Source organism: Triturus cristatus, chromosome 3_1, assembly GCF_964204655.1.
Source record: "Triturus cristatus chromosome 3_1, aTriCri1.1, whole genome shotgun sequence".
In the NCBI taxonomy this organism is placed as follows: Eukaryota; Metazoa; Chordata; class Amphibia; order Caudata; family Salamandridae; genus Triturus; species Triturus cristatus.
In genome coordinates this window covers 761,353,791-761,370,082 of record NC_140583.1, presented here as the reverse complement: position 1 = coordinate 761,370,082, position 16,292 = coordinate 761,353,791, and the positions used below count along the sequence as shown (strand labels likewise).

Below are 16,292 nucleotides of genomic sequence, written 5' to 3'. Positions count from 1 at the left end.
TAGCAGGCACAGGTCGTGGGACTGCATGCTTCTATGAGTATGACTATACACTTCAGAGGAAGATTAAGATAACCAAACTCTAAGACCTTAGGGGTGAAATCACAAGATTGAGCTGCCTGGGGTCAGGGTGACTGACTGTCTCGTGGTACAAGATGAGGAGGCCTGGCCAGTTGGGGAGTCATATTTGCAATACTGTGGAAACTGGATAGGTCGAGTAGAGTGGTGAACCAGGGCTGCCTGGCCCATGTGGACGTCTGCCGAAACCTCCACACCACGAACGTAAGAAGTGGGAGGAGAGGAAAAGCGTAGGCAAATGCCCCGACCAGTTAATCCATAGTGCATTATCCAGGAACTGCAGGTGTTGGTACCTGGAAGCGAAGCGTGAGCATTTTGCATTTTTGGCGGTGGCGAAGAGAACTACATTGGGAAACCCCCCCAATGGCAGAAGTACTGGAGCAGGACTTGCATGTGTAGTTCCCACTTGTGGACTTGTTGCTGCAGCCTGCTGAGCAGGTCTGCAAGGTCGTAGTCCACTCCCAGCAGTTACTCTGCTGTTAGGTGGACACTGTGGTGGACTGCCCACCACCAAATGTGCTGAGCCAGCACTGACAAGTGTGGTGAGTCCCACCTTGTTTCTGGAGATAGTATGTGGCAGTCATGTTGCCTGCATGTGACAGAGTGAGGCTTTGAGCGCTAGCTGGATGGCCAACATCTTGAGGTAGTTGATGTGGAGACCCTGTTGGTGGAGTGCCCACAGACCATGGACAGTGAGCTTGTGCAAGTGGGCCCCCCACCCGCGAGGTAAGTTCTTTGTTATGATGGTCTCCTGCAGAACTGGGTAGAGAAAGGGCCTTCCCTGCAAAAGGTTTTTGGTTTTCCACCACTGCAGAGAGCGACGAGTGCGGCCCAAGATCAACACTGGGTTCTCTCAGTAACGCTCTGCTTGTGACCACGGTGCTACAAGGCACTCCTGTAGCGGGCACATGTGTAACCTGGCATGAGGGGCTATGGCAATGCCGGAGGCCATCATGCGGAGGAGGTGGATAACTGTTCTGATACCTGACGATCTGACTGAAAGGGAGGGAGCAACATTTGGAAGGCTTAAAAACTTGTTGGACTGGGGAAGGCTTTTCCCACTACAGAGCTGAGGACTGCCCGCAACAATGTAACTTTATCTCTGCTGCATTAGCCTTGTTACACTGGCTGCCAGTTTAAGAGGATGCAGTTTAAGGTTCTATGTATAAGCCATCAGTCTTTACACAACAAGGCTCACAGCTATTATAACACTTGGTCTGTCCCTACCTCCCCAAGAGAACTTAATGTTCTTCTGCCTTATATTTACTTACAGTCCTTAAAATAAACAGATCGAGAAATGGAGGAAGATCTTTTGCAATACTAATTTCTAAACTATGGAACTTGTTGCCAATAGTGTTGAGGATGACTCAATAGGAGGCAAGTTTTAGGAAGCAGTTAAAGATTTTGTCGTTTATGTAATTGTGTGAGGATACTGGTACTGGTTATGATCTGCCAGCGTTGGGAGGGCCATTGGGTAGCCATGCGCTTTAGACATGCCAAGAATAGAATAGAAGGAGGGTTGGATCTGTAGGGGCTTGAGGTGGAATTTTGGGTATTGATGGTGAGCCCTAGACAGTGAAGCTGGCCTATGGTGGCCTGGGTGTGAGTTAAGTACTGGAGCTGGGTTGCCCTATTGATCGGCCATTCGTTGAGATAAGGGAAGACATGGACGCTGGTGCGCCTGAGGTGCCTGGCCACGAGTGAGAGACATTTGGTTAACACTCTGGGGGCAGTGGCGAGCCCAATAAGCAGCACTTTGAACGGACTGACCAATTACCATGAAACGGCAGTGAGCGGGGTTATCAGGATGTGAAAGTAAGCGTCCTTCATTTCTATGGCAGTCATGAAGCTGCCTTGCTGCAGCCGTGGGAGGACATCCTGTATTGTGACCATGTGAAAGTGTTCTGCCAGGACCTACTTGTAGAGGCGTTCAAGGTTGTGTGTAGACCCGATGGTCCCATCCTTCTTGGGAGTGAGGGAGTACACCCGCTTGCTTTTCTGGTGTAATGGTATGGCCTCAATAGCTTCCCTTAAACTACTTCATCTTGAAGGAGGCGTTTGTGTTTAGAGGAAAGGGTATGCACGTGGGCCAGAATGCTTGGGGGAGAGGAAGTGAGCTCCAAACAATAACCCTTGTGAATGATGTCTAGGATCCACTGGTCTGAGGCAATTTCTGCCCACCTTGGGAAATAACCTTGGAGTTGTCCCCCAACAGGTGTGATGTGGTCAGTGGGAAGGACAAGCAAGTCATTGCTTGGCTGAGGGGGCTCCTTTGGTGCCACCCTTGCCCCTTGAGTTATTATCCCTGTAAAACTCTCTGAAGTACCTGCCGGGAGAGGTCTGCTGAGGATGTTGCTTCTGGAAAGAGGATGAGGCCTCGGGAGAAGGAGTACCGAGATCTCTAAAAGGAGCAGCAGGCAGATGGTGTCTGCAATGCTCCCATGGTCTTTGTGGTATTGGTGTCCTTTTTTATTTTCTCCAGCATGTGATCAACCTGCGGTCTGAGCAGATGCTGCTGCACCTCTGGCTTGAAACTGGAGACACGGAGTCTATTGTGTCGACGCATAAGGACACTGGAGTAGATACCACAGCTGCAATTTTATCAGCATAAAGGGTGCACCGGATGGTAGTGTGGGAAATGCACTTGGCCTTGGAAACGAGGTTCTGGCATTGCTTAGCGTCCTGGTCAGGGAGGTGTTAGGAGGAGAGCAAGCAAACCCAGTTGGTGATGCTCCAGTGTGTGGCACATTGCTCAGAATTGCGCTTAGCATAACACAACATGTGTATTTGTAAAGCGCATGTTCATCCAGAAGTGTCTCTTGGCACTGAATAACAGATGTCTATTGTTACCCAACGGTACTCATTTTGTCGACCTCAGAAAGATGAAAGGCTGAGTGGACCCTCCAGTTTCTGTCCTATAGAAATGTGTCACCTGTGCCCCGTGTGTCTGTAAACTTACAGGCGGGTATGAACCACAAGGGAATCTTGTGGTAACTATCCCCTGATGTACGGAGCGACGGAGGGTGACTCCTTGTAATTCTCATCTACCCTTGGTGTAATAACCTGGCCTGGCCAACTCGCTAAAAAGTTTGAGCTAGCTTCAGCATGCCTTTGAAAATGGGGAGATATTGCATGGAGCACTGTGTGGGTGAGAGCATTTCAATGAGGAAATGATCTTCCTCTGGGACCTTCTGCATTCCTACCTTATGGCAGGTGACTGCCTGTTGAGCACCCCATGATAAGAGGTTGTGTCAGGTGGTGATGGTCATGCAGGATACAGATCAAGGTCGTTATCTCCTGGGTGCGAAATGTTATCATCGTCCCAATGGTCATCTTGTGGCTGTGGCTCAAAGGACTGATAAAAAGGGACCCGAGTGGAGCCTGGACTGTGTCCCAAACTCAGAATGTGGTGACCCCTGTGGGGAGAGAGGCAGGGGGGCGAGGGGCAGTAAAGGTGGGTCGGGTATAAGGAAAAATGGGCTCAGGCGGAGGGAGAGGATGCGGAAAAGGTGGTGGGTTTGGAACCTTATCATGTCTCCTCCTCATCTTATCGTGTACAGGAAAACAAGGGCCATCCTACTCACATGGAACCAAGGTTTATAATATATAACGAGGAACAGTGGTGCCTGTGGACAATGTGAGTAATATATGGTAGTAGTTAGTTCAATGGCAATATTAAGGGGTAAAGAGATGCCAGGGAGAGAAAAGAACCATATACAATAAGACACTTGTGAATATAAGCCTTTTATGTAAATGCATAATCAAATTAATCAAGAAAAGTGCGTGGTGCACCAAGTGAACATATAACCTACATATCAATTTAGTGATAATTTGTGACATAAAAATAGATTTCAAGAATACAAAACTAACAAATACTCAATAGTTAGTCAAAGCCTTCTAGTACAATGGTAGGGGCTGGGGAATGGTTCGCTTTAAAATGTTGTCGACGGCGTTTCAACCCTACCATCAGTAGGGGGATCTCTTCAGGACCCAACTTGGAGGGACACCTGAAACGGTGAATCCACTGTCAGAGTGTAAAGTGCACACCACAAGGAAGTGTAATCTGAGAGGGGTACTCACATGGGGCCCAGCCGGGCACCCTGTGAGGGGAAGGGAGCTGGCAGTCCTGTTGGCGTAATGAGTATTATTAATGTCCTTAACGTAGAGAAAACACGACAATCCGGGTTAAGGATGTTTATACATTTAAGCAGAGCTAGAGAATTCTCTTGTGTGTGTTGTACGTGAGGTCGCCGTAGTCAGCCTTACAGTAAATCCAAAGTCATTGAGTTCGATAAAGGAGGACCGCCGAAGTCAGCCTCCGTCAGCCTTCGTCCGTAGATTGACATGTCAATCTACGGACGGAGGCTGACTTCGGCTCTGCTTAAATGGATAAACATCCTCAACACGGATTCTCGGTTAAGGACTTCCTCGAAGGTGAGTTTCCACTTTATAGGAATGGAGTCCTTGGTCTTAGGGGTTAGGCAAGCAAGGATCTGACCAGCTTCAGGGTGGATATAGATACACTTTTGCCGAGAGGCGAGTTACTCCTGCAGCCGCTCAAGGATGTGCTGTTCCTGCTCCTCGGAGCCGAAGAAAAATGGTGCCCTGTTTGCAGAACATTTTGGCACTGAAGAGTGTCTGGGTGCTGCTAGCACTGAAGGCTTTAGATTTGAAGAGGGCTTCAAAGGGGTCTTTGATGCTGGCGAGGGTGCGGTCAGCACCCAGAGGCAGGACTTCAGGATTTACTTTGGTGCCGAGACCGACCATGGCCTTGAGGCAGTGGTGGCCTGGAAGCCCATGGTCTGGCTTTAAGCCTCGATCCATGACCCCCTTGAGGATGGTGAGGGATGATATGAGACCTGCTAGGTAGGTCGAGGACGAGCCAGGATGCTGCGTTCTGAAAAATATGTAGTCTGTTTAGTAGTTGTGAGTGGATACCCACGTAGAGGGAGTTGCTGTAGTCCAAGCGGCTTATGATGAGGGCCTGTGTGACAGTGCGTTTAGTGCTGATGGGAGCCAGTTGAAGATTTTCCAGAGCATGAGTAGAGTGAGGAAGCAGGGAGAAGAGACAGCGTATATCTGCTTCTTCATGGTGAGGTTGCTGTCTAGTATGATGCCAAGGTTCCTTATGTGCTCTGTGGTGAAGGGCCAAGTTCACCTGGCTACCAGGAGTCCTCCCATGGGGGAAGAGTTGCTCCTGTAGGAGAGTTTCTCAGTTGTGACGGAGTTCAAGGCACCTGTTCTGCATCCAGCTGGCAATGCTAGTCATGCACCTGTGGAAGTTGGGTTTGAAGGTGGCAGGGTCAGAGGATAGGGAGAGGATGAGTTGAGTGTTGTCAGTGTAAGAAATTATGCTCATACCATGGGAGCTGACCATGGTGGCCAGGGGAGGGTGTTCAACATGTGGAACAACGTTGGGCTCAGTGAGGACCCTTGGGGAACGCTGCAGATTATATTCTTTGGCCCGAGGTGTAGGGTGGGAGGTGAAAGCTCTGAGTTCTTCCGGAGAGGAAAGAAGCGGTCCACTTGTGGGCTTTTCCTCTGATCCACATCTGGTGGAGGCCGTGTAGGAGGGTGTAGTTGAACACAGTGTCGAATCCTGCAGAGTTATCAAGGAGGATCAGGGCAGCAGTTTCTCCCCTATCTTGAAGAGTCCCGATTTCATTAGCGACTAAAAGGTGGAGTTTCTATACCTCGTGACTCAAAGACATCTTTGAAGAAAAACAAGCTGCACACGTCCGAGCCCAACATATATCATTACCACAGACAATGCGTAGTAAAGTACCACAATGTAAAACAATACGTCATGTGTGGTAGAGGCATGCATGATACCAACTGACATTCCTCTCCATTGATGGCCACAGAGTCAAAAATGCTGGGTCACCCAGAGCTAGCCTGTTGTCCCTTGCAGTTTACAGGTGGTACGGAGTAGGGCTTCATTCACGTCACAGCAAGTGTCTGTCAGGGCTTCAATGAATAGCAGTAAAGACTCGGAAAATTAAGGTAAAAATAAATTCAGTTAACAGATTAGGCTTGTCACCTTATTTAGACATTGGTGGATGGCATACTCCCTCACAAAGTGGTAGATATCTTGTCTACTGTTTTACAAGTACCATAGGCTATAATGCACTTGTAGTATGTTGAATGGGATATCTGCCACATTTGTGATGGAGTATAAAGTACACAAAAGGTCCCTAGTCTCTAAAGTTAGAAACTGCAATTACAGCACCTCTACTGCCCTGCACACGACTGCCAGATCTTTTGACTGGGGGGGAATGTTTGCATTGTCAGCATTCCGTCCATCACTTGTTTGCTGTAACATTGCATACGACTGCAGCAAAGGAGCCACTTTTCTCTGAGGGAGGCTTCAATGAGGAGTCCAATTCCATCTCTAAATAGGTATCAAGACCTCTTGCATTCTGAAGGTCTACATAAAGCCCATCATCTGTATAATGATGGGGTATATTGTCAACCCCTTTCTCATTACCCTTGCCATAAGGAGTGTCATGAATTTCCTGTAAATCTGAGTTGGAGTCCATAAAGCCTTAAGGCGCTGAAGGTGCTGGCATGGAGGAAGAGGCAGTTCCTGAGAGTCCACTAGTACCACTAGTGGTGCCTTAGTAATCTTACTGCAATGCAGTAGCTGAGACCTAGCCAATCTCTGCTCCGGATCATATATCGGCATCTGGGTTGGATCCCACACAAGTGTCCCTACAGCCAGGGCCAAACTTGGACCCATCAGAACAGACGTGGCCTTTAGCAAGGGAATGGCAGCATGGCCTGGCACCAGCGGCTGGCAGGCACAGGTATAACAGAGTACGTCAGTGCCAGCAAAGTCCCTCCTGCTCAGCCAACTTGAAACCATACCCTATGCAAATATTTCCTATCATACTGTATTCTGAAGAGAGTGAAATTGGTGCCAAGTATCTTCAGTAGTGCATCTATTATATGCACTTACATTAGTGGTTTGTTAAGAATATATTAGAGAAGGAGTTGCTAAGGGCTTCACCCGCAATAGGTGTCCATTTGATTGTATTAGCAGGGAGTTTACTTTTTAGTAAATAATTTAAAGTTCGACTGGCCAGTGTAGTCAAATGTCTGCTAGAGAGGGAAGAACACCACAGTATGCATGGCTGAAGAAATAGAGGAACTTAGAATAGAGGTATTAAAGTTCTCCATTTACCGAGCACATAGTAAATGTCACCTTTGGGAGCAAGGATAGCCAAAGAAGACCAACCTATAAAAAGGAGAGGGGTTAATGTTAAACTGGGTGAATATAGATGAAGCAACTCAACGATATCAAACTCCTATAGAGTGATGCTGTATGATCATATCCCCCAGCTGCTCCCCTAAGCATTGCCAATATAATGCATGTTTGCAGCTTACACCGCACCAGAGTTTTGACATGCATTTTGTGAAGTCCAAGATCGAGAAAAAAGTATTTCAAGGAAATGACAAGTATAGGGCCAATGTCCATGTGACACAAATTATCCATACCAGTAAAGAATCTCTTCATTCACAGTCCGTCTTTGTGCGCATCCACACCCTGCCGAGAGAGAATTCAGAAAACAGCTCCTACTTTTCCCAACCACATCTGCCCCCCCCCAAAAAAAAGATTAGACACCAATCAAAAATTAGGAGAACATTCAACAAATATTTATTTGTTTTGTAATAAACGCATATACAAAAACAGTACACTAGGGACAGTCAAGTCAAAAATAAAGGCAGTCAGCTGGCAGGACATAGGGGGAGACCACTGCCTCGCGAGGAGTTAGGGGCATGTCTGAGCATTAAAGGAAATATAAATGTCCAAAAGCAAACAGCAGACCCAATAAATATTCTAGATCTGTTTATTTAGGGGTAATGTTTGTGGTTCTGCAGTAAAAGACGAGGTGACCAATTATAACGCCACATCTGACTAATTAAGATGCAAGGTCTACTCGGTTCCACTGGAGGGATGGAAGCTGGCAGTGTGGTTATATGGCCACTGTATCATTATCCCAACTCTAGTGAGTGAAGCTACTGTCTGTCCCAGAAACTGGAGCACTAGTACCGAATCCCATCAGCCGCTAGCAGAAAAATACTTTGTACACTGCCCATGGGTAAAAGAACCCCACTGCCCCAATCTTAGTTTGAAATCACTTTTAAGCCAGAATCTCCACGTAAACAGTGAAAACAGGTGACTGCCCCCATGTGCTAATGAGCAGAAGGACAGGACCTTGAAGGGTATCTTATAATGACTGGAACATGGACCATCAAATACAGGCCAACATAGACCTATTGAATATACAATTCAGGCAATTGAAGGCCTAAAAGGGGGTGTATTATGGCAATGCAGGAGGTTTCTCACGTTTCTGTTTATATCTCTATTGCTGTCTCATGAAATGGGTTAGGGGGCTTTGCCAGGGCAATAACCTGAGGTGGATCAGTGTGTCTCTGGAATGAAATCTTCATGAACCGTATCATAAGAGAACAGTCTGAAGAGGATTCATCTTCTTCCTGGAATGGATAACATGCTCAACCCTTTAATTTTACTGCTCCATGGAATGAACTTTGGATACAGCTCCTGAATGAAGAGCCTCACTCAAATATCTTTGCCCTCAGGATCAGAGTCTGTGAAAAGACCCAAAAAGAGGTACCTCGTGATCTGGGCTGTCATCGCAAGCGCTACAAAAATATTTTACAGGAGCCCGAGCAAAGGTAATTCTTCTTGTGACAGAATTGCTTACGAGCAAAGACTGAGGCATGCTTGGAGAATGCTCTGTATTATGGTTAGATTATTCTAGTGCCTCACTTTTGCATGCCAATGGACACAGGGTGGTGGAAGCGAAGAATATGACAACCATCCATGAAACAGCAAGCACAGCTTAGCTGTCAAGGATGGCACTTCAAGCAGACCTGGAAAGGATGTTGGTAGTGGGGGCCCATACATCTTCAGGTCATACAAAAATAAGCAGCTTTAGGACAGTTTGTGATGAGAAAAGTGATAGCTGAGGGTGCAGTCCTTGCAGTGATGGTATAGCACATAAGAGATTGAGGCCTTCGTGTGTGTGTAAGGCAGAGGTTTATTGTGCAAGCAAGTCTGAGGTGATCGCCCAAGCAAGGCGAAGGTCATCGTGTAAGCAAAGCGGAGGTAATTGTGCAAGTGGGGTGGACTTAAAATTCCAGCAAGGTGGCCATGGTTCAGGTGAGGCAAAGGTCATCACATTCGAAGGGCCACAGTCTATGCAAAGGGGAAGCAGACGGCATCAACCAGAAGCGGACATCATAGATGCATGGTGAAAGTCCTTGCAGAGGCCAGGCAGGCATCATTGTACAGATGAAGCACAGGTCACCAACCAGATTAGGCAGAGGTCATCATACAGGCGACGTGGAAGTCATCCTTTGCAATGTCCAGTTGTGACCCTGGAAGCTGAGAAAGAAAGATGAAAATTGAATACATCTGCCCCTTAGTGACTTGACACCATGCACAACTCTGAGAACAAAGGCAAGCGTGAAAATATAGGGGTAAGAGCCACAGAGAGCCAGAAAAGAGTCGATGCCTAGAGGCAGGCAGCATCATGGTTCCTCTGTTAAAGTACAGCTGTTACTGGTGGCACTTTGCTTCCTGTGATATCAGGGGCAATCCGACATTTCTTATCTCTTTCCCCCCTCTCTGCCCTTTCCTCACCTTTCCAGCAGGCAAGTAAATGCCCTGAAGGGTGATCGGGGACATCACTATATCCCTGCCATGTGTCTCAGAGCAGATTCTGTATTGATTCAAGATATGAAAGCAGTGCTCAGCACACAAAGGTATCTTATTGTGACAGTCCAAGCAGGCAAAACACAGTAATTACACTATAGCCAGTGCCTGAAATAGAAAAATCGATGTGCATGTACTCACTATCCCGAAGAAGCATGTTTAACACTTCAAAACTGCTCCAGCTGAAAGGATGTCACCTCCATTAAGAAGTGCAGACACTCTGCCACTGCTGAAAAGTTAAAGTACTCCCACTTTCAAATGAAAGTAGCAAAGTCACTGAGAGCTGCTGGCACCTCCATTATAAAGCATTGACAACACACACACGCACAAAAATAAGCTAAGGTACAATGTAAAAAACTGGGTTGGAATAGAACGGAGGGTACCTGGATGCCTTCTTGCAGGGAGACTGGTCCTCTGGTATCGACACAGTACCATGAAACAAATGGTGGTGTGTACTGAAGGAGTACGCAAGAAGAGGGCTTGGGAATTAAGCTGGTAGGGCAGAGCTTGCCAAAATAAAAAGCACTGTGGGAAATGGGCTGCAGACAGCCCAATTCATTTTGGAGAATATTGTAGGAAGTTGGCTCTGTGCACACTTTACCTCATTTTGGTATAGTATGTACAGAGTACAGTGGATCCCCAGGGCTTTACAGAGGCTCAAGTAGATAATACGAATGCTCTCTTTTGTGGTAGTGTGGGTGAGTAGTTCGGCTTATCAGAGGGCAGTGCTAAGCATTTGTTGAACACACACACAGGCAAGAAATGATTACACACACACAATGACTAAATCCAAGACCAACGGTTTGCAAATATATTACTTTTAGTATCTTTAAGGATCTTTATTTTATAGAACCAAAGATAGTTTGTTGCAAGTAAATACGTTTTGCAGTATCAATGCTTTCCAATGTAAAAAGTGGATACTTAGTACATTTTCAATAATACAATGTTACCCAATGGGAGGAAACACAATTGGCAATATACAAGTAAGTAAACGATTTACGATATCGAGTTTCTGGATACTCAGTACCAGGTAAGGTTCAGGTAAGTGACAAAACTACACCAGCGGCACTGGGACGGCCAGGTGCAGAGGTCAAGCAAGGTATCTGGTGCCAATGTAATCCAATGGAGAAAGGGGGCAATCGAAGTGGTACTACTTGCAGGCAGGCAGCACGGTTTGGTAACCCAGTCTGTAGGGGTTAAGGTAAGCACAGGAAGGGGGCCACAAGTCAGCATCAAACGTACACCTCCAGCAGCACAGGGGCGGCTGGGTGCAGAGTGCCAACAAAGCATCAGGCACCCAATGCAAACTAATGAGGAATCTTAGAGTCAGAAAAAAGGCTGCAGGCTCGGGCCAGGAGTCCGATCAAAGGAAACCTACAGCTGCACAGGTAAGTTGGGATGTGATGGAGCTTCGGGACACAATCGGTAGATCTCCCCAAGGACCAGTGGCTCTGGGTGCAGTGGTGTCCTTTGGCGTTGGAAATCAGCTTCCCAGTCAGGTCGCGGATGGGGGTTGGGCGTGGGTGGTCATGCACAGGCTTCAGGTGTCTATGTGAAGTCAGGGAAGGGTCATCCCATGAGGGGCTCTTGCTCAGGATTGCTGGAGGACCTTTGGTGGACCGGTGGGCCACTGAAACCTGGGCCATGGGCATCGGGTACAGAGGTAGAGCTGGTCGGTTTTGCGGTTCCATAGGCAGAGCTTTGGTCTTTGAAACATGGTTTTCTTCTGGACATGTCCGCTGTCCACGGCAGATCAGAAGTCTTTATTGAAGGCAGGCAATCTTCCCAGGGTTTTGGAAGTCGCTGGTTTGTGTGACGAGTCGTGAAAGATTGCAAAGTTCGCTGGCAGAGCTGGGACCAAGTCAGTGGCTGGAGCTTCTTATCGTGCTGTTCTTCGTAAATCATCGGTTATCTGAGGATTAAGGTTTGCCCCTAAATACTAGTTTAGGGGCGTTACAGGACACAGAAGGCAGTAGGCAATGGGCTACTTAACTTTAGGGTACCTAGACTCTTTATATGTCCACTCCCTCCGGGGAGGGGGGCATATCCCTAACCCTACTGGCTAGAATCTTCCAAAACAATATGGAGGATTCTCAAATGAGAGGGGTAACTTCAGTTCTGAGCACCTTAGGGGTGGTCCTGGCTGAGAGGAGACACACCTCTCTTGCTTACTAATTTTCCCGCAGACCTTGCCAACAAAAATGGGGCTTGGTCAGGGGCGGGTATCTCCACTAGCTAGAGAGGACCTGTTCAGCATAACAAAGGACGGGAAGCCTTAGGGGCTCACCACCTTTCTATGCTGTTCCTGCTTGAGATCTGTGTGAATCACCTCTACCGAGAGCAAGCTTTGTTTCTGACCCAGGAGAGCGAAAGACTCCCACATCAGGGGTCAGAAACATGTCTAGAGGTAGCAGGCTGATGGGGACCAGTCAGACACACACAAGTTGGGAGGATTTCAGGGGGCACCACTGAAGTGCTCTCTGGGTGCATTTCTTAATAAATCCAACACTGGAATCAGTGTGGGTTTATTAAGCTGAGATGTTTAGTACCAAACATCTAGGAATTCGGTGGAGCCATCATGGAGCTGTGGATCTCCTAGTTACAAGCTCCCAGCCCATGTACTCCGTATGGCTTCACTGTGCACTTTATAATGTCTAAGAATGGACTTAGGAACTATAGGGGCATATCTGCTCATGAAGTGATGCCCTCGCATGAGGTATAGATGCCTGCTGTAGGGGTGACTTACCTATGCCTCTTTCAGTGCTGGTAGGCCTTGCACGCAGGGATGTGTGCCAGGTCAACTCTTCACTTTTATGTACACCAAAACATGCAGGCTGCAGTGGCAGTATGCCTGTGTTTGGTGAGCTGGTCCAGTAGGGTGGCACAATACATGCTGCAGCACTTAGAGATCCTCTCTGGTCACAAGGCCCTTGGTACCACTTCTGCCTTTTACAAGGGACTTGTATGTGAACCAGAGGGGCACCAATTGTGGAAACAAAGCACAGCTCTGGGAAAGAACACAGGCACTGGGAACCTGCTTAGTAGGAACCCAGTGCACACTCAAAGATGCATGAGAGTCAGACAAAAAGTGGTGGGTAACCATGCCAAAAGGGGTACTTTCCTACAAGGATGTCCAGTGCTTGGTCACATAAAGGGAAGCTCTCTCTTCTGGGAATCAACTTCAGATGTGACGGACTTTCTACAACCTTTGTTGTGTGAAGAACTCATCTGCCAAGGCCCAACAACACATACCTCTCAGATAGGTGGATCCTTAGCTGGGGAGTTTCTAGGCAGATAAAGCCATTTTGGACATCAACAGGCCCTATGTCCTATTCGTCATCTTGTGATACTACACGACTCAAGAGGAAGAACTTCCTGCTTGTGTGCAGGTACCTGACAGAGCGTGTAGTTTGTGTGAAGCCTCAAAGCATTCCTGTGTAAGTCACAAACAGTCAGCAGGTGCCCAAACTGGAGGAGTCCTGATTGTGACTGAATAGTAGCTGCCAGCAGAGTTAAATACTCAAAACCAACATACAGGTCCATGTCAAAACAGCCAGGCTGGATGTAGCCGCCTGTGTTTTGTCTGACACAAGGAGTGGCAGACTCTGGAGCTCACTCGCATAGGTGCAGTATGCCCCCTACACATTCTCCTTAAAAGATAACCTAGTTGTGAACTTCCTTGGCCTTACTTTTTTTAGTGCTCATTTCACCATGGCTACTGCATTCTAGACCGTTTACGTGAGCCCTCGATCCAACCATGGTCCATGCAGATTTTAGACTCCAGGCCACACTGGCGCTAGTCTTATAAGAAGCGAGTGGGGTCAACCTCCACAAAGCCCATGGCATGATGTAATCATTGGACCATGTAAACAAATTGATAGACCAGCAAACCTCAAATAAAAATTAAAAAATAAAAATCCTATTCTATCCAGGTCAAATAGTCCTTCATAGCTCTTTTGACCTATATGGGTTGCATTTGATATCTAGTTTGCATGTCCAATTTATTGTATTTAACCAGGCAACTGGATGGGGGGAGGGGGGGTGGGAGGGGATCCAACCATCTTTTACATATCTCTCTTCAAAAGCAGCAAGTAAAATAGAAGGCCCCTATGCTTACTGTTCAAAACCTGCCGGGATGCATTATCAACCCCAAAGAGCACCAGAGTTTCAGTCAGAGCAATATTCTTGGTAAAGATAGCCCCTATAGTGGTTTCAACATTCTTCCAGTATTCTCGGATACCTGGGCAAGTAAAGAAGACCTGGACATCGCTGGCCCTTAAAAGATTACATCTCCTACAACTGGGGACCGGTTGCGATACAAACCTAGCCAATCTTTGAGGAGTCCAATATAGCCTATGAATGACAACCAAAAAATGATGGCGTTTAAGATTGGCAGGCGATACAATGGCGTATAAATTTTTCAAAGATTCCGTCCACAAAGATTGTATGTAGTCTTCTTGTAATGAGCTTGCCCAGACATCCAAAAAGGCCTTCAATGTTATTCTCTTCAGCCTCCAAGAACTGTCCATACTATTTTGCCACTTCTTTAGTGCCTGGATTTATGTCCTGTAATGAGGCTTCAAAATCCCAGTTGCAATAGTGGAGGACCATAAGGAAAGCTGCAGATATTTGAACCTTGATAACTTATTGCCAGTCCTATTGTCCAGTACATCCCACAGAGTCATTCCTTCTACTGATAGAAGATGCCCCCAGATTGCTATTCCTGTCTGTTTTAGTGGCAAATTCAGCACCTCTTTCATACATTCTGGGGTTCCCGGGGATTCCCAGATTGGAGAAAAGTCCGAAAAGTAAACAATCTTTAGAAGCAGTCTCCCTGTGAGCCATAATTTTAATGCTGATTTTAGAATTTTGAATCTTACTTTAAAAAAAAAAAAATTGGCTCCAAATTTGTAAAAAATGCTTTCGGACTTCAATCCTTAACCATTTCACTCAATATTAACCCCCATGTACTACTCGAGGGCTCCCCTGCCAGCATGCGGATGTTTTTAAATTGGAAGGCCATGCAATATAGTTGAAGGTCGGGCAAAGCCAACCCCCCCCCCCCCCCCCTTTTTAGGTCTCGCTGAGACAGTGAAAGCTGTCTCTGAGACATTTTGTAGGTGGGCTTTCAAAAGTGCTACCCACATGGTTTTGCTGGCCTAGGGCTTGAGTGCACGATGGCGCGCACGTGCACAGCTGCTCCTCTGCGCCTTGCATTCCCCCCTCCCTTCTCACCCAGCCCTTTGATGCTCTGCTCGATTACTTTCACTTTCGCCGCTTTGACCCTTGCATTCCCCCCTCCCTTCTCACCCAGCCCTTTGATGCTCTGCTCGATAACTTTCACTTTCGCCGCTTTGATGTTTGATCGCAAACGCGATAACTTCCGCTTGGCATAGCCTGTACTTGTTCTCTTTATCCTCACATATGCTCTTCCCTCTATGTTTTTCTCTCTGGTCTCACATGTGCTATTCCCTCTGTATTTTCACTCTGCCCTCACATGTGCTTTTCCCTCTCTATTTTTCTCTCTTTCCTTACACATGCTATTTCCTCTGTATTTGTCTCTCTTCCCTCACATGTACTCTTCCCTCTGCATTTTTAGGTCTCGCCTGACCCAGCGCATGCGCTGGTCTGGCGAGACTTTTTGAGAGGGCTCCAGAAAGTGCTACCAGGCCAGCCTAGAGCTACAGTGCATGTGCGCGGGCAACGCGCTTGACCGCGATTACTTTCACTTTCACAGCCGCTTTGATGTTTGATCGCGATAACTTTCGCGGCCGCTTGGCATAGCCAATAGGTCTCGCTTTTGGGACCTTATAAGTATTTAGTTATGCAACTGTTGCATTGCTAAACACTTATAAGGTCCCAAAGGCGAGACCTATTGGCTATGCCAATGCTTGTTAAGACTGCTCATTTAGCTTTTTCCATGACAGGTGTACACCCCGGGATGCCCAGATAAAGCTTGATATTTTACCCTGGATTTTATTTATTTCTTCTTTAGGGAAGGTGAGAGGTATCCCATTAAAAAGATATGTAAGCTTCGTTAAGACAGACCTCTTAACCAGATTTACTCTCCCGTAAATGGAGAGCGGTAATTTCTTCCATCTAGTTAGTTGCTTCTCCACCCCCTTCACGACTCGCCTAAAATTACATGAGGGGATCTCTTCGATTTTTTCAGTAATAACTATCCCCAAATATCTAATTTCTTTACATTTTATACCACCCCAATCCTCCATATTCCAACACATCACTTCTGTCTTGGATTAAAATGTATTGCGTAACCTGAAAATGCCCCTTTGACAATCTCTCTAAGGAGGAAAGATCCATGCTCAAAGATCTGGCGGAAGACGACTCCATTATTATCAAACCGGCCGATAAAGGCGGAGCAATTGTCATACAAGACAGAGATGCATATGATGAAGAATGTCTACGACAACTATCCAATGTAAGATACTACGAACCTACCGGAGAAGACCCTACC

At 46.9% G+C, this 16,292-nt stretch overlaps 2 protein-coding genes across 5 annotated transcripts in view; one reads left to right on the top strand and one right to left on the bottom strand.

The window, feature by feature from the left end:
• PRR33 (proline rich 33) overlaps positions 1–16,292 on the top strand; it is an 85,321-nt gene that overhangs the window by 40,255 nt on the left and 28,774 nt on the right. The window lies entirely within an intron of this gene.
• The window catches only part of LSP1 (lymphocyte specific protein 1), a 267,129-nt gene continuing 258,546 nt past the window's right edge, over positions 7,710–16,292 (bottom strand). For all 4 annotated transcript variants that reach the window (XM_085644935.1, XM_085644937.1, XM_085644934.1 and 1 more), the window contains one exon: positions 7,710–9,487. The gene's annotated coding sequence lies outside the window, so the exon portion shown is untranslated. The remainder of the gene's footprint in view (positions 9,488–16,292) is intronic.